The 25695-nt window shown below is 38.2% G+C and overlaps 1 pseudogene; it reads left to right on the top strand.

Annotated features, from left to right (window-relative positions):
• Positions 1-8024: 8024 nt before the first annotated feature.
• LOC133872284 (uncharacterized) lies at positions 8025-25695 on the top strand (annotated as a pseudogene).

The following is a 25695-nucleotide window of genomic DNA, read 5'->3' as shown; positions in this document are numbered from 1 at the left end:
ACATCGTCCAGACAGTTAACAGGGACGTCCAGATGGATGGAAGGGATTCAACTTCTCTGTCTTGAAATCCGCACAGAATCTTCTTGAAACACATAGCTGACATGTAGACACTGAATATAAGCAACATCCCTGATTAAAAAGCAACATTATATATAAGTGATTTTGTCCAACAAAATGCAGCCAATTACAAACTAACAAACTCCCCATGTGGCCATTCTGGGACAAAAATCACTTGACCGATTTAAAAATGCAATCTCGGTCCAAAATAAAAAAATACTCCCTCTTTTTGTCTCCTAAAATCTATTTGAGATCCTCCAATTATTGTGACTTTTGAGAATACAGCTAGTGTATCTGATGGTAAGGATGAACCCACGAATCCTCCTAAACAATCATGGATCGAGCTTAATCATCCTTCGCAGTAGCTCATTGGGAATCTTAAAGAAGGGCGTCGTTTAAGAAACATAGTGATCCAGCCCTCAAGTGGAGTAGCAAATCAAGTATCCTATAACTGCAATCTTGCATAGACTTAGCCGAAGAAGGCGGATGAAACCCTACAAGATGAAAGTTGGATCACTGCCATGCATGAAGAATTACATCAGTTTACCAAAAACGATGTATGGACTCTTGTTCCCAGACCTGCTGATCACAATGTCATTGGAACCAAGTGGATCTTCAAGAATAAATCAGATGTGCATGGTACAATGATAAAAAACAAGGCGCACCTAGTTGCTCAGGGGTATACTCAGATTAAAGGGGTAGATTTTGATGAAACCTTTGCTCCAGTTGCCCGGTTAGAGTCCATTAGAATTGTTCTCTCCATCGCTTGTCATCTTGGATTCAAGCTATATCCGATGGACGTTAAAAGTACCATTCTGAATGGCATACTTCAGGAAGGGGTGTATGTAGAACAGGGAAAAGGGTTTCAAGATCCTCATCATCCTCATCATGTCTACAAGCTGAAGAAAGCTTTGTATGGTCTCAAGCAGGAACTTCGAGCATGGTATGTGCGACTGGCTACATATCTTTTGGCTAAAGGGTTTACAAGGGGGCAGGTTGATCGGACTCTGTTCATTAGGAATCAAGGTATTCATAAGCTCATTGCTCAAATTTATGTTGATGATATCATATTTGGAGCAACTCTAGATTCCCAAGCCCATGAATTTTCTAAGGAGATGAAGTAAGAGTTTGAGATGAGCATGATTGGTGAGTTGAACTACTTTCTAGGGCTTCATGTCAAGCAAACTTTTGAAGGAATATTCATCTCTCAATCCAAGTATGCTAAGGATCTGGTCAAGCAATTCGAACTAGATGGGAAGAGTCATGCTCGTACTCCCATGAGCACTAGTGTCAAGGTAAGTATTGATCTTACAGGCAAGCAAGTTGATCCTACTCTCTACAGAAGAATGATCGGGAGTCTTCTCTACCTCACAACTAGCTGGCCAGATATTGCCTTCAGTGTTGGAGTTTGTGCTCAATTTCTGGCAAATCCTAAAGAATCTCACCTCACTGCAGTCAAGCGAATCATCAGGTATGTAAATGATACTTTTCTTCATGGCATTTGGTATTCTAGGGAAACAAATCTTGTGGTTGCAGGTTACTCTGATGTAGATTGGGCTGGCAATGCGGATGACAGAAAAAGCACCTTCGGAGGATGCTTTGATGTGGGGAATTATCTTGTGGCTTGGATGAGCAGGAAACAATTTTCGATTTCCCTCTCCACTACTGAGGCTGAATATATTGTTGTGGGAAACTGTTGCACTCAATTGCTATGGATGAAGAAGCTGTTATGTGATTATGGATTCACTCAGGATACCATGATTATCAACTGTGATAATACGAGTGCCATCAATATTTCCAAGAATCCAGTTCAGCACTCTCGTACCAAGCACATTGACATTAAACATCACTTCATACGTGATCTTGTGGAATCTCGGCTAGTATCTCCTTCTTTCATACCCACTGACAACCAATTGGCTGATATTTTTACCAAACCTCTTGATGGTAGCAGATTTGAGTCTCTTAAAAAAGCCATTGGTGTTTGTGACATGTCTTTTCATTCTAGGATTAGACTTATGTTTGTGTCTTAGTCTTTTCCTTTGAAAGCATGATATTTTTTTTAAAAAAAAATTAAAAATTAAAAATTTGGGGAGTAAGGTTGCATGTTGTTCTTTTAAAAAGTTTTCAGCTATCTTATGTTTGTTAATCTGATATCTCAGTTCATTATGCTTTGACGGTTTATGCTTAGATATGGTTGAGATCATGAGTCTGAGATTGGCTGAGTTCTCCTGCTGCTTCTTTATGCTAGATAGTTTCTTTTCTCATACGATGCTTTTTGTGCACTATCTAAGGTGCATTATCCAAGGCTCCCCTAAGATACATTTTTTTTTTCTCTCTAAGTTTTTGCTTTTGAAGATTCTTATAACAGATTTTTTTTTTTTTGATAAGATGGTCAAATTGACCAACTCACTAGTTGAACCTATGACCTATAAATTCTGGCATTCTTTCTAGGTTGCAGCACCAAGTGATAAAAAGCATTCAAAAATCAATAAATATGGATAAATAAAAGATCCACTGCTTATTGAGCTAAAAATTTGTTCTTAAACTTGTCCCTAAAGAAACAGTCAATGACCAAATCATTACGGAAATAGACAGTCACTAAAGGACTAAGTAAAAGAAAAGTATTGCAGCTTAGAGGGACTGTATCCGATGAGGGTGGTTAGACCCTAGTAAAATAAGGTTTGACTTTTGACTAATCTTTAATTGAAGTTCTCTCTTGTTTAAGAAAATTTAGTTGCCTTAAGTCATATCAGTGAACTTCATACCTTATTGAAAAAGCCTTTACACACACACACACACGCATTGCCTAAGTTGAGCCAATTGTTTAAAATTTTGTATCTGCAAGAAAATTTTTGATTATTCCATACTTGTTTCTCAACTATATGTTTGCATAAGTCTGACTTGCTGTCTGACTGATCGATCTCTCAGGTTTAGATACATGCGTGTACTGCTTTACTTGTGAAATAATTAACCTTGTTGTCTTCCTCTCCCTTTTCAGCAAGATGTTTTTTTTCTTATGGCTTTTTACAGTTTTCTTCGAACTTTTGGAACTATATTTGGGTTTGTTTTTATACTCTGTTTACCTTTTTCATTTTGAGACAAAAAGGGGGAGTATTTTTTGTATATGGATCGGGATTGTATTTTTAATTGGTCACGTGATTTTTGTCCTAGAATGGCCAAATGGGGAGTTTGTTAGTTTATGAATGTTTGCATTCTGTTTGACAAAATCACTTTTATGTAATGTTGCCATTTGACCAGGGATACCATTTATTTCAGAGACTTCGTTTTATAAATGTACTTCAAGAAGTTTAAAGAAGATTCTGTGCAGTTTTCATGTTAGAGAAATTAGATCCTAAGATTCCGTCCGGACAACCTAGTCATGCATCCAAACGCCCATCAGTGTATACTATTCAAGCTTGCATCCGTCCGAACGTTTCAGTAACACGCCCGGACGCTCTTCAAAGTTAGAGAAGAATCCAGCGTTCAAGTGCATCCGTTCGGACGAGGTGGCAATACCGTCCGGATGCCTATTAGTGTTCGACAAGTAAAAGGATTTCCTTCGCAGACACAAATATTGGGAATACAGCTGCAACTGTTCGGACGTCAGGGAAACACCGTCCAGACACGACCTTATTCAGGAAAGATTTTTAGCTCTTTTTGGAAAGGCGGTTGCACAGTTGTCCGTCCGGACGGCCTCAGCTTGCATTTGGACGTTGCCTAGAGAAAACTGAATCAAAATTGATTTAGGTCTTCTGTAGCCTATATATAGAGGCTTCTAGGCATGTATTATTTACAGAATTTGGTGTTGAATTCTTTAGAGTTTAGAGAGTATATTTTAGGAGATATTGTGCTGATCCGCTTGCTCTCAAGACGTTGCCTTTGTGTGCTGTTGTTGTGCTCGTCAATTGAAGTCTATCTTAGGGAAGAGCCCTAAGGTAAAGGAATCTATAGAAGACCCCTTCAAGTATGAGACATGGTTGGAAGGCGTTCACGTTGGGTTACGTGTTAGAATGTTAGATACGATTGCTGCATTGGGTATGTGAGTGTTACTGTCTATGTATTAGCTTTGTCTTCTGATAGTAGATTTCTTGGGTTTGGCTGCCTCGGAGTAGTTTTTCTCTTAATTGAGTTTCAACCCTAAGGTAAAGGAATCTATAGAAGACCCCTTCAAGTATAAGACTTGGTTGGGAGGCGTTCTCGTTGGGTTATGTGTTAGAATGTTAGATACGATCGCTACATCGGGTATGCGAGTGTTACTGTCTATGTATTAGCTTTGTCTTCTGACAGTGTATTTCTTGGGTTTGGCTGCCCAGAGTGGTTTTTCTCTTAATTGAGTTTCAACTTCGTTAACAAAATAATTGTGTCATTTAAATTCCGCTTTTACATTATTTTGTTACACATTGTGCACACACATACGGTTAAATTTGAAGTCATCTATTTTTCAAAGTGGAAGTACAGGTGCAAAACAAACCAAAAGAATTACACGATATTCAGGTGCAAGCCTTCCTGGACTCTATGGTAGCTGAGGCTCCGATCAAAGCAGTGTTGAATGAGCTGCTAGTACAAGAACAGAGATGAAATGGAGGCAGAGAGCAAAAGAAAACTGGCTCAAAGGGGGGGGGGGGGGGGACAGGAATACAAAATTTTTCCACATGTGTGCAAACCAGAAAAACCACTGCAATCAGATATAGAGGATAAAAGATGGAAACGGGGTGCAGTACAATACTCAGGAGGCTACCGAAGGGGCATTCACTCAGTACTTCTAGGAGCTTTTTACGACTGGGGAGAATCTGGATATTCCTAATTGTGTGGCTGCTTTGGAGAGGAAGGTCACACTTGAAATGAATAACATCTTATTGGCCGACTTCACCACTGAGCAAATTTCAGTGGCTTTGCACCAAATGCCACCCATAAAGGCCCTGGGTCCAGACGGTTTTTTAGCCTGTTTCTTTCAACAGAACTGGAACACGGTCCAGGTGGAGGTATGTAATGCAATACTTCATTTCTTCAACACTAATGTGCTTGATGAGAATATAAATGAAACTTTCATTGCTTTAGTCCCTAAAACTCTATCCCCTGAGAATGTCTTTGAGTTTATGCCTATAAGTTTATGTAATGTCCTTTACAAATTGATTTCAAAAGTGTTGGCAAATAGACTCAAAATTATGCTGCTAGACATTATTTCTTTTACACAAAGTGCTTTTCTCTCGGGGAGATTAATTATAGATAACATTCTTGCCACCTATAAGACTATGCATTCCATGCAAACCTGGATATGGAGCAAAACGGGTTTTATGGGCCTTAAACTGGACATGTCATAGGCCTATGACCGAGTTGAATGGCAATTTCTGGAAGTAGCAATGCACAGGCTGGGATTTGCAAGGAGGTGGATCAAACTAATCATGGCCTGTGTTCAAACTATGTCATGCTCGGTGATTGTTAATGGGAGCCCGGTGGGTAGGATTAAACCTTCAAGAGGTATCAAACAGGGTGACCCAATTTCTCCATATCTTTTTTTACTGTGTGCTGAGAACCTGAGTGCTCTCTTGTTTAAAGCTGAGTAAAAGGGGTATATAACAGGCGTTCCTACTTCCCTTAGAGGGCCTCGATTGAGTCACTTATTTTTCATAGATGATAGTCTCATGTTCTGTAAGGCTAACTCGGTGAAATGGCGCAGACTTTTGAAAATCTTGGGAGTTCATGAAGCAGGATTGGGGCAAAAAATTAATCTGCAAAAGACCTCGTTGTTCTTTAGTAGAAATACGAGTCAATCAATGAGACAGGAAATAATTAGCCTTTATGGTTTATCAGAGGCCCACCGTGTTGATACTTACTTGGGTTTACCAGCATTGGTTGGAAAAAATAAAGGGCAAGCCTTCAAGGAGATTACCGAGAGAGTAGGTTTGAAGCTTACCAACTGGAAAGTTAAATTTCTATCACAGGCGGGTAAACAAATCATTTTGAAAGCAGTGGTGCAAGCTATATCTACTTATTGCATGAGTGTATTCCAACTTCCAGCTTCCCTTTGTAATGATTCGAATCGAATGATGCAAAATTTTTGGTGGGGACATATGGACAACTCATCTAAAATCCATTGGTGTAGTTGGGAGAAAATGGGTCGGTCCAAGACAGCAGGGGGACTCGGTTTTAGGGATCTCAAAATGTTCAATAAGGCTCTCCTAGCTAAACAAGGATGGCGACTCCTCCAATACCACAATTCGCTTATTGCACAGATTCTCCAAGCTAAATACTTCCCACAATCGAGCTTTTTGGAGTCTTCTTTGGGGTCGCGACCTTCATTCGCATGGAGGAGCATATTTGGGGCAAAAGATCTTCTAAAGCAAGGTCTGATTTGGAGGGTTGGAGATGGGAGAAGCATTCAGATTTGGGGGGACCGTTGGATCCCCTCGCCGGTATCTCACTTAGTTCAATCCCCTCAATCCGTTCTTGCTGAATCTTCATTGGTGGAGTGTTTGATCAATAGGGAATGGGATGCTACTTTAGTAAAGGAAATATTTAGGGCAGAGAAGGCTGAGGTTGTCCTTAATATTCCTTTGAGCCCATCTTTTTCCTCCGACCGGTTAATTTGGAAAGGAACAAAAGATGGATTTTTATTTTTATTTTTTTTTTTATCTCCGGAGCGCCTATCATCTGGGGTTGGAGTTGAAGGACGAGCTTAGGGGCCAATGTTCTAATGTGATAAAAGACCATTATATCAGGAAGGTAGTTTGGTCTCTTCAGGTCATTAATTTGGTCAAAGTGTTCCTCTGACGAGCTTGCCATAATCTACTGCCTACAAAGAAAAATTTATTTCATAAAAAGGTGGTCCAGGATGTGTTGTACCCTTGTTGTGGAAGAGAAGAGGAAGACACGGTTCATGCTTTATGGAGATGTACAGCTGCAAAGGATGTTTGGGGAGGTTCTTCTTCCTACTTCCAGAAATGCTCCTGGAATGGTTAGAATTTCATGTAGCTGGTCCACTATTTTGCACAATGTGTTGACAAGGACCGCCTAGAACTCATGGCAGTGGTGGCACGCGGGATATGGCTTCGATGAAATAAGTGGCTGCATGAGGGTGGTTTCCAACATCCAAATGAAGTCTTTAGATCAGCTGTGTCTTCTCTCGATAATTTTAGGGCAAGCAACACATAACCTTTTGTCCAAGTGCTGCCAACATCCACTGTCCAAGTACCGTCCCAAATTTCTTGATAGCCCCCTTCCCTAGTCTAGTAAAATTGAATTGGGATGCTTCGATTCTAGTAAAATTGAATTGGGATGCTTCGATTAATTCTAAGGAGGGTAGAATGGGAATGGGTTTCATTGCAAGGGACTGTCATGGAGAGATCTTGGGAGCAAGGTGTGTGGCACAAATTGTGCGGGTGGAACTTAGCATGGCAGAAGTAATGGCAGCTCTGTATGCGGTACAATTTTGCAAGGATGTGGGTTTTTTTATGGTGATTTTTTAAGGAGATGCTAAGGAAATAGTGAAGGAGATCAATTTCAAACCCCCTTATATGTCCCGAATTGGTCATTTTATTAAGAGTATCATCCATGAAGCGCGTGGTTGCAGTTTTTCAATTTTTCAATATGTTTCTAGGAACTTTAATTCTGCTGCTCATACCCTTTCAAGAGAGGCAGCCTTTAATAATGTAAACTATACTTGGTTAGAGGATATTTAACAAAGTATCGCTCATATTGTAATTAGGGAATATGTGCCTAGATCCTAATTTTTGGCTTGGTTGTCTTTTTAAATGAGAGAAGAAAAAACAAATATCAACTTTAAAACATTCTTAATCTTTTTTACTTTCTATATTATATCAACAATTTTTCATTACTATTTAAATTAAAAAACCAATTACAATATGATTTTTTATTTTTTTTCTTTTTATATAAATTGTTTTTACTTTTATATCTCATCAATTACTTTTTACGACCGATTAAAAAAAAATTCCCCCACACTTGAGGAGAGAGATTACCAAACGTGCCCGCATTTCAAATCTTTCTTCTCCCTCCAAACCCTACAAGGGCACAGTTCATGATCTTATTCCCAAATTAGGTTTTCTTCAGCAATGGTGGCAGTGTTGATGGCCACCAACATGAGGGAAAATCTCGCGAGTTTGATAAACTCGGTCAAGTCGGCCTCGGATGTACCGTCTAAGCTCGAACCCTTGCGCCAATTGAAGCAAGATTTGCTCCAACAAGACCATGCTTTGTTCTCGGAGTTCCTCCCTCTCATTTTCGACCTCCAGTCTGACCGGTTCAGCCCGGTTCGCAAGCATGTTGTCGAGTAACGCTCCGCTGAAAACCCTAGTTACACTTTTCCCGCTACGTTTGATTTATTTAATTATTTTTAATTTTTCCTTGTAAAATCTTTTTTCTTGGAGATAACTATATCGCATGGAAGACTATATATTATTTCACGTTTTTAGTGTCTTCGCAGCTTGTGTATTTCTGGTTTATACATGTGATGAATGCTGTGTTAAAGCTTTATCTGGTTTTGTTTGCTTAAAAATGTAGGATTATTGGTGAAATTGGGCTTAAGCATGTGGAATTCTTACCTGAAATTGTGCCTGTGTTGATTAGTGTTTTGAGTGACGGTACACTGGCTCCGGCTGTTGCTCGACAAGCCATCGCTAGTGGGATCGAATTGTTTCGTTTGACTCTTGAAAAAGTTACAATTCAGGTTCTTAATCTGTTTTCAAGATCGTTGAATTCATTTATTTGATGCTTGTTGAGGATTATTAATAACCCATGCTGCTGAACTTTTATGCCTTTTCTTCTAGTTTAGTTTTTCATTTTTACTGTACATTTTTCACTATTTGAATTATGTTATGTAGTCATAGATTTGAAAGGACTTCAATTCTTATTATAAACTTGGACATGTTTTCAAACAATTTTCTTGGAAAGTGTTTGGAGATGCTAACTCTTCTATTTCTACCAGCAACTGATGAGGAAGGGCTTTCTCACAGCTTATCTAACTTGTCTTAGGTTGGTGGACTTAATACGTCTCATACCAACATTTCCAAAAAGTAGTAATCTAGCTTAGTGCGGGTACTTTCAATATAGTAAAAGAGATATATGATGAATTATAGCATTGTCCATGGCTGGCTCCATCTTCCATGAACCTCTATCTAGAGCCATTTCCTCTGTTAAATTCCCACTAATGATGTTTTTCATCATCTCTATGCACATAGTTTTTCAGCCTCTCTCTTTTTTCTTTTTTTAATCTTGATTTAGATTACTATTGCACATGGCTGACCATCCTGTATGACCTTACTATATGCAAAAATGATAAAGTCATAACAATGGTTGGATATGGTGTTTCTTACAGCATACATTTTTCTGCAACAATCTTATCACTACTTATGTGCTTGCATTTGTGACCATCAGGGTCTATATTCAAGTGAGTTGGACAGTTCACTTCAGTCATCATGGGAGTGGATGTTAAAATTCAAGGATGAAATATACTCAGTAGCTTTTCAGGTAAAGAATGATCTTATGATAACATGGAACTCGATATTGTGCATGTTCTGATTCATTGTAACGGCATGTTCCCTAGCTGGGAAGTGGTGGGACAAGGTTACTGGCACTGAAGTTTGTTGAAGCAGTCATTCTTCTTTACACACCCGATCCTAATGGCTCTCCAGAGCCCCCTCCTAATGAAGGTAATAAGATTTTACTTTACATTTCAGGCTCAGTGAGCTTGAAAGTCAAGGATATGTAATTTAAATATGTGGATACATTACAACTCAAACAACTTGTATTTGTTTTTTTTTTTTTTTTTTGATTAGTACGACTTGTATTTGCTTATACAGCACACTTACCCACTTTGTAGGAAAGTTTGTGCAATTTAATATATCTTGGATATGTGCGGGTCACCCTTTGCTTAATGTTGGAGATTTGTCAATTGAGGCCACTCAGAGTTTGGGTCTATTGCTTGATCGACTCAGGTTCCCGGCAGTGAAATCTCTTAGTAATGCAGAAACCATTGTGCTCATTAATAGGTAATTTGGCCTTTCTCTATTATATGCTTATTCGAATGTTCTGCAAGAATTTTGCTATTTCAGGTTAACTGTTACTTCAGACAAATGGATTTCTTAATGCCAAAGGGATAAGTATATGATAGAAAAAAGGCCTTCACATTGTAGGCTCATACTAGAAACAATAAAATCAAACCTTTATATATATATATATATCTGTGTATATATATATTTTTTTTGATGAATAAAATCAAACCTTTATGTTGACTGACATGGAACGAGTTTGTGAAAAATGTAATTCACATCTTTTGAGAGACTTGTGCAGAATTGAGTTGCAATAGTGTTCTCTCTTGATGAATTTTCCTCTATGCGTTAATCTGCTCTCCCTCCAGAAAAACACAAAAGAAAAAGGAATAAAAAATAGAAAGATACTCCCTCTAGTCATTATGAGTGTTTGAGTTTCTATTTTTATTTCGCCCAAAATGCATTTCTGATCAAAAAATTTAAAAACATAAAATTTCCCTTTCCCCTTTTACACGTCACTCTAAAATGTTGTTCTTAATGAAAAGTTGAAAAAGAAATTAATCAAAACGCCAGTAATACGAGGGTGAATTTAAAAATGAGTTTTTATGACATTTAATGTTCAATAAAACTATCATTACTTATCAAAAAAAAAAAAAAAAATGATTCCCCTTTAAAAGGATATATCTTTTGCAGAAGACACTAATTATGGGAAAGGACTAATTTTTTCGGGCCTTTTCTATTCATTGACCTTCCTTAGTTACCCGGGCTTTGTGTTTTGAAAAATAATTTTTGATGGTAGACTTGGTTCTTGAGAATTGCTGAAAACATGATTTTTTCATGTCATGCTCATTTAAAATTGTGTGGTTTATTTGGAAATTCTTCTGATAGTCTATACTTTCTTTTCACTTAATTGCTAGTATCTGTTTATGCTATTTGTTAGGTTCTAGTACTGCAGCTTGGCTTTATCTTTCTTTATATTGTTACATGTTTTTTTTCCAGTCTTTCGGCAATTGCAAAACAAAGGCCTGCATTCTATGGACGAATTCTGCCAGTTTTACTTGGTTTGGAACCCTCGAGCTCTGTGATCAATGGAATGCATGTTTCTGCTGCACATCATGCTTTGAAAAACGCCTTCCTCACCTGCTTCAAATGTACACACCCGGGTGCTGCTCTGGTATTTCTTTTATACTTTAATGCATATTTGATGTTCTTAAGTGAGTACCTTAGGGTCTGTTTGGAAAAAAAATTAAAAATTGTTGTCGCTTCTCAAATGCTGAAAACTGTTCTCAAATATCAATTATTCAAACGGATTTTCAGATGTGGGTCACCCTCTGCCACTAACTACTTTTTTTTTTTGGTAAAAAAAAGCAACAAAACTCTTTTCAACAAACAAAACACTATTCACACAACACTACTCAAAAAGAACTAAGGCCTCGTTTGGTTTGCGGAATGTCTATTCCATTAGGAAAAGGAATAACTATTTATGGGAATAGATGAAGGTGGAATGGAGTAACTATTCCTATTCTTTTGTTTGGTTGTAACGGTGGAATAGAACATTGCATATGTATTCTTTTGTTTGGTACAGTGCAATACATTGGTGAATGGAATTATATTATAATCAAATTTTCTAAAATACCCTTATAATACAAATATAATTTATATTCTTGAGGACATTTTTTTTTTCTTTATTTAAGAAACATAAACAATCATACTATGACCTTTTTTGTTTTTTTTTGTTTTTTTTTAATTTCATAGAGTTCATGGCTTCTTTTTTTTTTCATATACAATTACGCTACAAAATGATTTATAAGGAAAAAAAAAAAAAAACACACACATAATCATCATATCACCATCATAAAAAAATAAAAAAATAGATCATCTGCAAAGCCCTTTTTATTTTATTCTTTTTTATTTGTTTTCCAGCAACAAACATTCATTCTTTGCTTACAAAGTAAAATGATTTATAAGAGAAAAAAAAAAAAAAAAACATAATCATCATAAAAAAATAAATCATCTACAAAGCCCTTTTTATTTTATTATTTTTTATTTATTTTTCAGTAACAAACATTCGTTCTTTGCTTACAAAGTTTTTCTCAAACCTCCGCAAGGCAATTGGAGTCCCCCCGATATTAAGAGGTACTCGTTTTGCTACGTCTAAGTGCATTCAGTAGGCTAAATCATAAGAGGAGAAAAAAAAAAAAAAAAGAAGAAGAAAGACTACCCCACAACAAGTTAAGTTGGGTTGAGAAACAGAGAGAGGGGGATGAGAAGAATATAATTGCAGAGATGGAGAAAGATATTGATGGTGCACTTGAGTGATGAATTTTTGAAATCAGAATTCAATTCTTATTTTGTTTGCGAATTTTGAAATTTGACTTTTTAGAAAAAATTGAATAAAATATGATTTGTTTATAAAAAGTTGAATAAAATATAATTTGTTTTTTAAAAAGTTGAATAAAATATGATTTATTTATGAAAAAAGTAGAATCAGAATTATATTTTATTGTCAAAATTTCGTATCAAAACACACCATGAGTTGAGAAACAGAGAGAGAGAGAGAGAGGGATAAGAGACTTGGGTGTTGAGAAGGTTGGGGTTTTTGGGTAAAAGACGAATTTAATTTATTCCCATAGGAAAGGAATAGGTATTCTACTCCTTTTTGAGTGGAATACCTATTCCTCTTCGTAAAGGAATAGCTATTCCGTGGGAATAGCTATTCCCTTAAATAATATACAACCAAACAAAAGAATAGCTATTCCGTAGGAATAGCTATTCCTTTCCATGGGTCTAATCCGCAAACCAAACGAGGCCTAAATACATGCTCATTTTTTCGGGTGTGGATCTTCCTTCTTACATTAAAGAACATTAAAAAGAAAAGAAAAGTAGTGGCTGGTGTGGTGGCCGCTGCTCAGTGGTGGCGGTGGTCATTGCAGGGCTGCCATATCCATCTAGCGTCCCTGTGGTCGCCACTAGATCTATTTGTGGTGAAACTCCAGTAGTTTTTTTTTTTTTTTTTTTCCTTTTTATTTTGTGAAAAAAATATTTAGGTTTTTGTTTGTCAGAAACACCTCAAAATTTTACGAAAGAATTTTTTTTATGAACTCCACATACAACAATTTTCTCAAATGTGACCCCCACCAAATCGATTCTTGATATTTACTTTTTTCAAAACTCTTTTCAAAACCCAAGACCCAAAAGATTTCTCAAAACTTTACCAAACCAACCGTTTTCATTCCCCCTCGTCTCTTTATCTGGATTTATGACTAACATGTTGTGGTTGGATTAGATTTCAAGTATGCAAGTTTTGAATCAAATAAGCTACTTACTTTTCCCCCTGTTTGTGGAGCAATATGTGTAGATATTTAAAAAAATTCTATTGGATGGTACTGTTGTCAAGTCTTTGCTAACTTTGAAAGGCACATGACTTGACATTGATACCTTGAGGCTTGCATAGAGACAAGGAGAGGCAGTTATAGGGTTACTATATTCAGCCCTAAGGCTGCCTGATGCATGCATTTAACTCATAGAACTCAATAAAATATTAATACGTTAATGCTTGTAAAATAGTTTTTACTTTTCTTACTATTTTCTTTTTCATATTTGACTGGTGTTAAAATCTTAGATATATGATTTGTATTGAGAATTAATTATGTGGCTTTTATGTGCACGTCATACATATATTCATATAGATATGCATACACAGACACACATATAGTACATGATATGTACATATGTATGCATTTATTAACATGTGTCTATTTGTGTATGGATGTATGTATTGAATATACATTATTAAATTGGTTGTATGTGTCTATGTATGTAAAAGAATATGTTACGTACCTATGTTAGGAGGCGTAAACGCATGCAAGTAGTACAAGCAGCCGACACAGCAAGAGAAGAATATGATGAAACCCTAGCTGCAACAAACCCTAACCCTAGTGGTGGCTGATCCGAATATGGAAAGAGGCAAGGGACAAGTCGGTGCTTGGAGAGCACGAATTGTGGGCAGGGAAATTCCTAAGAATAAGGGATTGATATTTCCATTGATAGTAGCTTCCTAAGAATAAGAGATTGATATCCCCTTTGTTAGATGGAAAGAATTCCTAAGAATAAGGCACTAGCCATTATGCACTTATTAGCATCTTGTAATCGTAACCCTATAAATAGGGGTTTTGTGAAATAAACAAGTATGCAAAAAATATTTATTCAACTCTTGTAGTTGCTTGGGAGGCAAGGGTACCTCGAATACCCTACTATCACACCATTCACACTCACCATAGATAAGCTCAGGAAAACCGATCCTGTGGCTTTACCTCTCACCAAACCCATCACCCGTTCCCAAACACAGGCCCATAACATCTTGGTATCAAAGCCAGGTTTCGACATGGCAGACCAAAGATTTGATCGCATAAAGAAGGAATTGAAGGAGTTGGGACCAGTATTGGAAGAAAGAATTACCAAAAGAATGGAAGAGATGTTGACTGCTCAGTCTGCTCTTGCCATCAAGCTCTAGCCACCCCAGGGAGAATGTCAAAGCAATTTTGCAAGTTCGCAAGTTCCTCCAGATCCCGGGCCTGGAAGGATCCCATCCGAACGGAATCTGCCAGCTCTTTCCCAAAGGTTGCCAAATTGAATTTCCGCAAGTATGATGGTACAAAAGACCCAATCAGTTGGGTATGCCGTGCGGAGCAATTTTTTGACTTTCAAAACACGGTGGAAGAAGACAAGGTGGTCTCGGCGGCTTACCATCTTGAAGGCGAGGCGCAATTATGGTACCAGCTATTTAAGGAAACTGAGGAGGGTGCATCGTGGGAAGACTTGAAGGAAGGGTTGCATGTAAGGTATGGTCCTACGCAATTCGACGATTTTTTTGGAGACCTCACAAAACTGCAGCAAACAGGGACTGTAAGGGAGTATCAAGGGTAGTATGAGCATTTGTTGAGCAGGGCTGGCAGGCTCTCGGTAGCCCAACAGATTGGAGGGTTCATAAGCGAGCTTAAGGAGAGCATCCAGCCGGAAGTCCAGGCTTCCTGACCGCCCACCCTCACGGCAGCAGTAGGCCTCGCAAGGCCTTATGAGGTGAGATTGCAGTCACAACGAAGAAACCAGAATTTTTTCGAGCCAAGAAGAACCACGAGTCTAGCGACCACACCACCACTACCGTCAGCAAATTTAGTTTGGAATTGAACTCCGGTGGTTTGAAAATTGAGCCCAACCGAGTTGAAAGACCGAAGAGACAGGGGCCTCTGTTTCAACTACGACGACAAATTCTCTCGTGGGCACAGGTGTAAGAAACTCTTCCTAATTGAAGGGATTTATGAAGATGAAGCGGACGATCTAGGCGATGAAGAGGAACGGGGAGTAGGTGATGACGACGAGATTGAGATCCCAGAAATCTCTCTTCATGCAATCTCCGAGGTACCGACCCCCCAGATGATGCGTATCTCGGGCGTCATTAAGGAGGCTCGAGTGGTCTTGTTAGCCAACACAGGGAGTACCCACAACTTCCTCAGCACGGAATTGGCGGAGTAGTTGGGCTTTGAACCAAATAAGCACATTGCCTTTGAGGTTATGGTGGCGAGCGGTGAGAGGCTGTCCAGTAAGGGGAAATGTTCGGCAGTACCGGTCTGGCTCGAAGGCACCTTGTTTACATTGGAGTTTTTTCTCATTGACCTCCGAGTTTACGACTCGGTCCTTGGGGCGCAATGGCTAAAAACTCTTGGCCCCATCCTTTGTGATTTTTCTGCCCTATCTAGGAGCTTCATGTGGGATGGTTGGAAGGTGACTCTAATTGGGATGAATGCTCCCAGGAACAGGTTGTTGGAAGGATCACAGATGCAGAGGGAGTTACGTCATTGTTTCGAGGGTGTTTCACTCCAGCTCTTTGCAATCCAATTGGGGGTGGAGCAGCAGTGCCCGAGTGTCACCAGCCCCGACTTGCAGCAGCTCTTGGAAATCTTCCAGGACTTATTTGAGGAGCCCATAGGCCTGCCGCCGATGCATCTCCATGATCATAAAATTCCCCTACTCAAAGGTTCTTCACCGGTGAATGTGCGGCCATACAGGTACCCTCACTACCAGAAAAATGAGATCGAAAAAATCATTGTGGGGTTGCTTAATACTGGTGTAATTCGGGCTAGCACTAGCCCATATTCATCCCCAGTTTTGCTGGTCAAGAAGCATGATGGCTCGTGGACTTTGTGTGTGGATTATTGAGCTCTCAACCGGATTATCATCAAGGATAAGTTCCCCATCCTTGTTATTGACGAGCTATTAGATGAGTTGCACGGCGCCCAATATTTCTCGAAGCTGGATCTTCGCTCCGGATATCATCAAATTCGGATGCGAGAGCACAATGCGGAGAAAACTGCATTCCGGACACACCATGGGCATTTTGAATTCCTGGTCATGCCCTTTGGCCTTACAAATGCCCCATCTACCTTCCAATCCTTGATGAATGGTATCTTTGGTAGCATCCTGCGTAAGTTTGTTCTCTTTTTTTTTGATGATATATTAATCTATAGTCGATCTTGGGAGGATCATCTACATCATTTAACTCGTGTTTTTGAAATTTTAAGAGCTAATTGTCTATATGTTAGAAGAGACAAATGTAGCTTTGGGCAGCAACGGGTCTACTACTTGGGCCATATTATATTGACAGGGAGGGTGCCACGGTGGACCTCGACAAAGTCCAAGCAATGCTGGCATGGCTGAAGCCCCAAACTCTTAAGGGACTTCGTGGTTTTCTCGGCCTCACCGGGTACTACCACAAATTCATTCAACACTACGGCATCATTGCTCGGCCCTTGATGCAACTCTTGAAGAAAGATGCCTTTGTGTGGAATGAGGAGGCCGAAGGTTCTTTTTCTCAACTCAAGACAGCCATGGCGCAAGCACCGGTGTTAGCTCTGCCAGATTTCTCCCAACAATTTGTCATTGAGTGCGATGCATCCGGCCTTGGCATATGGGCAGTTTTGATGCAAGGCTGCCAACCTATTGCCTATTTCAGCCAAGCCCTACATGGCCGCAATCTCAGCCTTTCCACCTATGACAAGGAGATGCTTGCACTTGTCACCTCCATCCAGAAGTGGTGACCCTATTTCTTGGGTCATCGGTTTGTGGTAAGAACCGACCATCGTAGCCTCAAGTATTTGTGGGATCAGACAATAGCCACCGAGGCACAAGAAAAATGGCTCATTAAACTCATGGGATATGATTTCACCATCGAGTACAAAAATGTAAAAATGTCTTGTTCATAAAAGTCAGCAGAGAATTTAATTTGATTATTAAAATTTTGTGTATGATGCCTTTCCTTTGGATCACGGTCACTCACAAATTGATATTTATATCTGAATTTCAATACTATGCAATCAAGCCATATCCCGAGTCTTTGTGAGACCATATCTTTTGATAAAATCATAGGCTACTGTACCTTTTAGATAATCTCTTACCATGGCCTATATAACTATTATGTCATCGATATATGTTATGTTTCACAACTAAGTTTTTATCCCAGGTAATTGGGGTCAGCTAATTTATATGTCCCTAGTTTCTCAGAATTTTGTGTTTATGTATTGGTTGTTGTTTAGTAGTGTTATTGTTAAAATTATTTTCTTTTTTGGTTGTCATTGGTTTTTTGATGCTGTGGTTGAACTCCTCACCTAACCTTTCTTTGCTCTTTCTTCCTCACTTATCCGTTAGTTGCCACAGGACTCTTGACTGATAGTGGGTTTATCTGGGATAGGCGATGAATATATTGGCATCGCCAAATTGGTTTAAGCTTTCATTACTCTCATATCTTCTACTGGAAAAAGTTTCTTTGATATTTTAGTAATTCACTTGTACATCCATCAAGCCAGTGCCCTTAACATTGCATCTAAATTGTCACTTCTCCCTTGGTTAATTGCTGTGTTAGTTATCTATTGAACTATCACACTGTGGGCTTGTCATATGTTTGAAAATTGCAGTTTCTACCTTGAATTTTTGCTTTGTCACGCAGAATTGATAAATAAGGGATTTTTTGGTTTCTGCAGTGGCGGGATCGTTTGATTGGTGCCTTGGGGGAGATTAAACCTGGAGGGTTGGCGGAACAAGCTCTTCAACAAGGTTGCAAGACTAATGGAAGTCTTGGTGAAGGGAAAGAAGATTCACCAGTTATTAAGGTACCTGTCAACTTTGCTTCCCATTCTATTCGTAGGCATGTAAAGAGAGATTCACATACCCCAGGATATTCTTGACAATGGCTGAAATATTTTACAGGAAGAGAAACCCACAATTAAAGCATGTGATGCTGTGGACAGTAATTTGGGGAGAAAAAGATCTGGATCTCCAGACGGTAGTGATCTGGCTGAAGATGAAGATATGCCTGAAAAACGAGCAAGACCATCGCCTAGTGTCTCAGAGGAATCGACTAGAGAGTTGGACAAGAAAATCACAATGCCTCGGGATGACGTTCCTTCAGCTCGTCCAAACACTTCCAGAGGAGATAGTGATTCTGGACCTGTGCAGCAGCTTGTTGCTATGTTTGGTGCGTTGGTTGCTCAAGGTGAAAAGCTGTTGGCTCTTTGGAGATTCTTATCTCAAGTATCTCTGCCGACTTGCTAGCTGAGGTAGTGATGGCTAATATGCGTTACCTGCCTCCCAATCGTTTCAAAGCTGAACAAGATGAAGATTCGCTGCTGAACATGACTATAGCTGGCAGTGATACTCAAGCTAAATATCCTCCATCATTTATAGCAAATGTTCTGTCACTTTCTAGTACTTTCCCACCAATAGCCTCACTGTTAGATGCTCAACAGTCTGCATCCAGTGATGTAGTGGTATGGTTTTCTCTTTTAATTCTGATTCTGAGAGCTCCTTTTTTATGTTCCTTTTTGTCTTTTTTTTTTTTTTGGGGGGGGGGGGGGGGGGCTCAAAGACTATTATTTAACACTTTTATTTTCTGATCCTCTAGTGATTTGTAATTGTATTTTATTTGTTTTTTAGTTATTCTATGATTATTCATATTAATGTAATTGTAGAAACCTCATGGCGAGGAAGAACGTGTTGTGGCTGTAGCTGATACTGTTCTTGCATGTGTTGGCATGGACCGTGAATCTGATAATGCAATTTCGCCCACTGGTTTACTAGCTTCTTCTGATATTGTTTCATCTGGAATGGAGAAAGGCTGCTTTCCTATTCCATCTGATATCCATGATGTGGGGAATCTAGAGAGCGAGATACCTGGCCTGGATTCTTCTGTGCACGCTGATGGATTGTCAGAGACTTTGGTTGCTTCCTCTTTCGCCTCCACTGATTTAGAAGAAGTCAGTCAAGAGCAAGTTACAAGTTTAGGTCAGTCATCACTGAGTTTACTTCCATCAATGTCTACAGACAGATCTGAGGAGCTTAGCCCAAAAGCAGCTGTTACAGATGTCACTAGCCTGGTCTCATCAACGGCAACTTCTGTTGGGTTGTCTTCTCATTTTGTCTTGCCCAAGATGGCAGCATCTGTTGTTTACCTTGATGATGAACAGAAGGATCATTTGCAGAAATTGGCTTTTATGCATATTGTTGAGGCATATAAGCAAGTAGCAGTTGCTGGAGGTGCACAAGTCCGCTTTTCACTTCTTGCAAATTTAGGGGTTGAGGTAAGATTCTATCTTTTCAAAGATGTTTATTATCATCTGTACTGTTTGTAACAGAAAGGGCTGTTATATATATATATATATATATAAAGTAAGTTTTGTGATGTAAAATAGTTGTATGGCCTTATACCCTGCTGTCAGTATGCACTCAACTTTTCTTTCTTAGTTTGTTTATCAATTTGATTTTATTGCAGTTTCCCTCAGAGTTGGACCCCTGGATACTGTTACGGACGCATATATTGGAAGATTTTATGGGTCACGAGGTAAGTGAGTTTTCCAGCTTTTGTTTACTAGTTAGATACTGGCCTAGCTTTTTTAACTGGTTTATAGCTTCTTACATCATGAGTCTGGAGCTGAGACCTTTAACAACCTTGCACGCATTCATATGTGTGTACTTGCTGGGAACTTTAAAATAACTTTTTGTTTTTGAAAAGTAGACAAATCTGACAACTGGACACACCTGTATGCATGCACCTTAAACCTAGCTATGGGATTTAGATTTTCCATGTACTACTTTGTTTCATTGAAGTCTTTCAATCAGAAGAAGAAAACACTAATGAATTTGGTGGCCATCACCATGTCCTGTCTGTATGTTTGTGTTGAAATTTGTTAGTTGTTGAAAAGGGCCACTGTGTTACTTTTTGCTCACTGCATTCATCTAACACATCAACTAACAGTAATTACTGGATGTCTTCAGGGGCACGAGTTGACATTGCGTGTCCTCTACAGGTTATATGGCGAGCAAGTAGAGGACCGCGACTTCTTTTCTTGTACAACTGCAGCTTCTGAATATGAAAAATTCCTTCTTACTGTGGTGTGTGTCCATTTTCCATATTTAATTCACTTGTTCTTTTGCAAGGCAAAAGCTGAGCAATTTATTTCTTGTGCAGGCGGAAACACTTCTAGATTCTTTTCCACCTTCAGACAAATCATTAAGTAGATTGCTTGATGAAGCTCCTGATCTGCCAAAGTCGGTTTTAAAATTATTAGAGTCCCTGTGTTCTCCTGGAAACTGTGACAAAGCTGACGAGTTGCAAAGTGGGGATCGAGTTACTCAAGGGCTCAGTGCCGTGTGGAGATTGATTATGCTGAGGCCTCTCATTCGAGATGTGTGCTTGAAAATTGCTTTACAGGTATGCTTCTCTTAACCATGAACTTCATCATATCTGTTTATGTTGTTTCCTAGTTGCAGCATAGCATCTAATTCTAGTTATATCTTCTTTTGTTATGTTTTTTTGTTGTTGAGAATTTCATGGTTTCTTCTTATATATATTGACCATAACTCCAGCCACCCTAAATAAACAGAACCTTATTAACATCTGTTTGATTTATATCTGAATTCTGGTGGAAATTTGAGTTTGTTGATAAATCCTTTTGGTAAAATTCTCCCTAATTTTGAAGATTCCATGGTAATAAGGTTGGTAACGAACTAAACTTGTCGATATTTTTCTTCTTCTTCTTTTGGTCATGGTCTCATTTTCCCAATATGAGATTATAAGCTGACATCTTGTGAATTCCAATTTTTGGGTGTTGTAATTCTATGACATTCATTCATTTTAACCCGTTCATTTATTCTTTATTTACTGTTTTTTATTTTATTTATATCATTATAAGCACATGCTTAATTATGGAAAAGAACTGAAGTTTTTCCTGTCTCTTAATTGACTTTGATTGCTCTTTTACCTCTGGAAGAGTGCAGTCCATCACTTGGAGGAAGTGCGTATGAAGGCAATACGTCTGGTAATTAAGGCATAACTTCCTATTGAAGCAACAAGTCAGTTTTTTTAATAAATCTGTCTTACATTTCTGGGTGTATTCCTTTTACAGGTGGCAAACAAGCTGTACCCTTTATCATCCATAGCTAAACAAATTGAAGATTTTGCAAAGGAAATGTTGCTCTCTGTAATAAGTGATGATGCAACAGAAAGAGCAGATAGTGAAGGACCAGTCACTGAATCACAGAAGGTATGTTTTTTAATTTGCTGATGTGGAGCCCCACATTAGGCAAATCCAATTTTACATATTTTTGTTTTGGGTTTTAACTGCGTAGCTGTAACTTAATTACAACTCTTACAGTTTTCTGATCTGGAAAAACCTGTGGATGAACATCTGTCAATGAGTGCCAACAGTAAAGAAATTTCCTCTGATACTCATCAATCGAGCACGTGTCAAACTGTGTCCTCCCTTTCAGTCTCCGAGGCCCAGCGGCACATGTCACTGTATTTTGCCTTGTGTACCAAGGTGTTATTTAATTTTAATTTAGATTCTTCTTTACTCCTAGTTTTCAATCATTTACCCTTTTGTAAATCTTTAATTCAATTAATATTTTTAATTGTGTAATGTAATTGACAGAAGCACTCCCTTTTTCGCCAAATATTTGTTAGCTATAAGAGCATGTCCAAGACAGTTAAGCAGGCCTGATTAGGAATGAAATTATTATTATTATTATTTTGGGTCAATTGTCATTCCTGCTATGATTTTTTGCTTCTTAATAGTTGTGGTGTGCAGACGGTTCATTGCCAGATCCCAGTACTAGTCCGTACTATGGGCTCTTCGTCAGATCTTCTTGAAATCATTTCAGATCCTCCAAGTGGAAGCAAGAACCTACTAATGCTGGTTTTGCTGATTAACTGTATAACTTGCCCATCTCCATGTAAAAGATAAATGTGACAACACCCTTTCTATTTTCTTTGTTTTTTTTTGCATCAGGTTTTGCATACACTGACAGATGGGACGATTCCCTCTTCAGAATTATTATTTACCGTTAGGAAGTTATATGATTCCAAAGTAAAGGTATATCATATTATTTTCTTAACTCTGAAAAAGAAATGAAGCTACTAGCTAATATGTGTTTGCTTGTGGTTGATTACAGGATTTAGAGATTCTTATTCCGATATTACCTTTCCTATCAAAGGACGAGGTTCTTACCTTTTTTTCTTTTCTTTGTATAATTGTGTGATCTGCTGATAGAAGTCATCAAATGGCTGCTACTGTCCTTTTTCTTGCTGATTGAATTTTCTACTGGTCTTTTATCTTTCTTCTAGCTTATGCCAAGCATATACTGGATTTACTGTTCTTTCAGTTTTCCTTAACTTTCTTATATTTGACTTTTCATTATTTATTCTGAATATTGATTTTAAATATTTAGGTTGGACTTTAGTTTGTTTTGCTGCAAATAATGCCATTAGCTTCTTTTGTTAGGTTAAGCTGATTTTTCCCCATGTCGTGAATCTTCCACCAGATAAGTTCCAAGCAGCACTTGCTTCGCATACTACAGGTATATTTTCCTTGATTCTTCTTAGTTGTATTAGTGCTCTTTGGGTATTTAAAGTGCTATGCTTTTCCTAATTGTCATATCCTACAAGGCTTTTATAGATCATATGCATGGATCGTACCATGGCCTTACAATTGCCTATGACATTTGTGATAGAAAAACGTAATTTGTGAACTGCATTTAATTAGCTTATTGATCTTTCCATCTCCTATATCCAATTGCTTGCACTTTACTGAACCTAAGGGCATTCACATCTGGTTCTTCGAACCCACTTTTTCTTCAAATTTTGAAGAACCACACCGTAAAATGCCTCTACATCCCGTTCTTTACATTCTTCATTTTGGACAAAATGCTATAGTGATCCTTCATATATTGGGGAAAATACACTTTTAACCCCCCCCCAACCCCCAAAAAAAATAAAAGAAAGAAAGTATCCACACATTTTTGTTTGTGTCCAATGTTCAAAAAATGCAATCAACCCCCTCAATGTATCTTATTGCGGCAAAAAATACCATTCGTCTATTTTTTGTTTCTTTGGATAGAAACCAAATCACGTGCATGGCACCCCGTGTGCCTGAACCACTTTCATGGGCCATAAGGGTGGTTCGCCACCCTAGGCAGGTTGCATGGGAGTGGCTGCCCCCCCCCCCCCCCCCCCCCCCCCCCAAAACCCATTGGGGGTGGTTTCGGCCACCTCCATTTGGCCACACGGGGGTGGCTAAACCACCCCCAGTCCAGTCATAAGGGTAGTCGAGCACTTGAGCCACCCCTTTTGGCCCAATGGGGGTGGTCGGCCACCCCTACCAATTTATTTTTTTGGCGCTTTTTTTTTTAATTTTTTTTATTAGTATTATTATTATTATTTTTGTCTTGTTTTGTTTTTGGTTTTTTGTTCCGCCCAAAAAGAGAAAAAATAGACGGATCGTATTTTTTGCCATAGTAAGATAGATTGGGGGGGTCAATTGTCATTTTTTAAACATTAGACGCAAAAATGCAAATGGGTGGATACTTCAGGGGGTAAACTGTATTTCCTCCCCGCCGCCCCCGCCTTTTTTATTCAAATCTCTCTTTAATCTAATAAAACTCCCTCCTCTCCCATTCTCTAATAGAAACTCTCCCTTCAGCTCCCATTCTCTCCCTTCTCTCTCTCCGAAATCAGAAGATTTATGGTTGTGTCGTGGATCTGCTGGGGCGAGTTGAGGAGTCTGTTTGGGGGGCATTTCTTGCAGCTTGTAAAGCACGTAAGCTTACGGATTTGGGCTAGGTGGCAGCTGGAAAGGTATTAGATCTGAGGCCAAATATGGTGGGGACTTACGTGATGCTGTCAAATATATATGCAGCTGAATTTAAGTGGGGGAAGTTTGCAGATATCAGGAAGTTGATGAGAGGGCTGAGTAAGAAAGAAGCTGTGGGAGCTGGATTGAAGTAAAAGACCAGGATTATAGTTTTGTTATTGGACATAAGATAGGTTCTCACATTAAAAAAAAAAAGAATAAAGATGGAATTAAAAAAAAAATGAAAATGAATATTTCACTAAAGTAGTGAAAAATAAAATAAAAATAAAGAATGGGATGTAGAGTGTTTTTCAAAAGTGATTCTTTAAAATAGAAAAGGTGGGGTTATTCTTCAAAATTTTGAAGAACCGGATGTGAATGCTCTAGGACTTCCAATCGTATCTGTAACTTCAGTAACTTTGCTGGGTTTTTTCTGGGTACCCAAAATCATCAGAGCTTCTCTTAACCCATTCACTATGCTGTATTTGTTTGTTATCAGTTAACCATTTAAATTTCCATGGAATTATAAGCGCTATCATCAGAACGCAGTAGTCATGAAACTTCTGTAGTACATTTTGGATCACAGAATGCTTGCTGTCTTGTTTTTCTTATTTTTTTACCTTATCTTCTTTGAAGAATTATTCATCCAGTTGAGAGATGCATGGAAGAAATGTTTTTACTTCAGATGAACTGTTTAGTGATTTCATATCTAAAAGAAGCTGATACATATACTTAGCTTTTAAATGCATATCCTACTATCTGCCGGATCCTTGTATATTGTTTGATCATTGATTGAATATATATTATTATCTAACTAAAAACATAAACAGGGATCATCTCATTCTGGTCCAGTGCTCACTCCAGCTCAAGTGTTAATTGCTATCCATGCGATTGATTGATAGTTAAATAATTTGGGAGCATTGTTACACTATATCGCAGTGAATCTTTTCTTGAGTGAGCCACCTATAATGAAAGATGGTTACGCAAAGCTATGGTCGAGGGAGGAGTATTCTCTTGTACTAAGATGTCTTAATGGACGCGTTAACTCTAGATTGTATATATGGGGGTAATAGTACAAACATGGCCTAGGGGAAAATTAGAAAGAGAAATTATTATCTTTTAGAATGTTTAAAACTTTACCACACAAGCAAAGAAAAAATTCATCTTTTCTACGTTTTTATTGCACGAAATGTGGGTACCTCTTTTTTCTTTTTTCTTTTCTTTTTTTTCTTCTTTATATATATAGTAATAATAAGTGATTGATGTTGATATAAAGTAGAAATAAGTTTTTAATTTTTAATTTTTTAACAAAAAGTGGAAAAAGTTATTAAAAAAAATATTGATGTGATATAAAAAAAATATAATGTTTTGAAGTTGACTTTTTAAAGAAAAAACAATTAAAATATTTGCCAAAACCGTTATTTTGTTTTCAATTTAAACAAGAGTTTTTTTTTTTTTTT

Source organism: Alnus glutinosa, chromosome 7 (genome assembly GCF_958979055.1).
Source record: "Alnus glutinosa chromosome 7, dhAlnGlut1.1, whole genome shotgun sequence".
Classification (NCBI taxonomy): Eukaryota; Viridiplantae; Streptophyta; class Magnoliopsida; order Fagales; family Betulaceae; genus Alnus; species Alnus glutinosa.
Note: the sequence above shows the minus strand (reverse complement) of the source record. Positions and strands in the feature narration are given on the sequence as shown.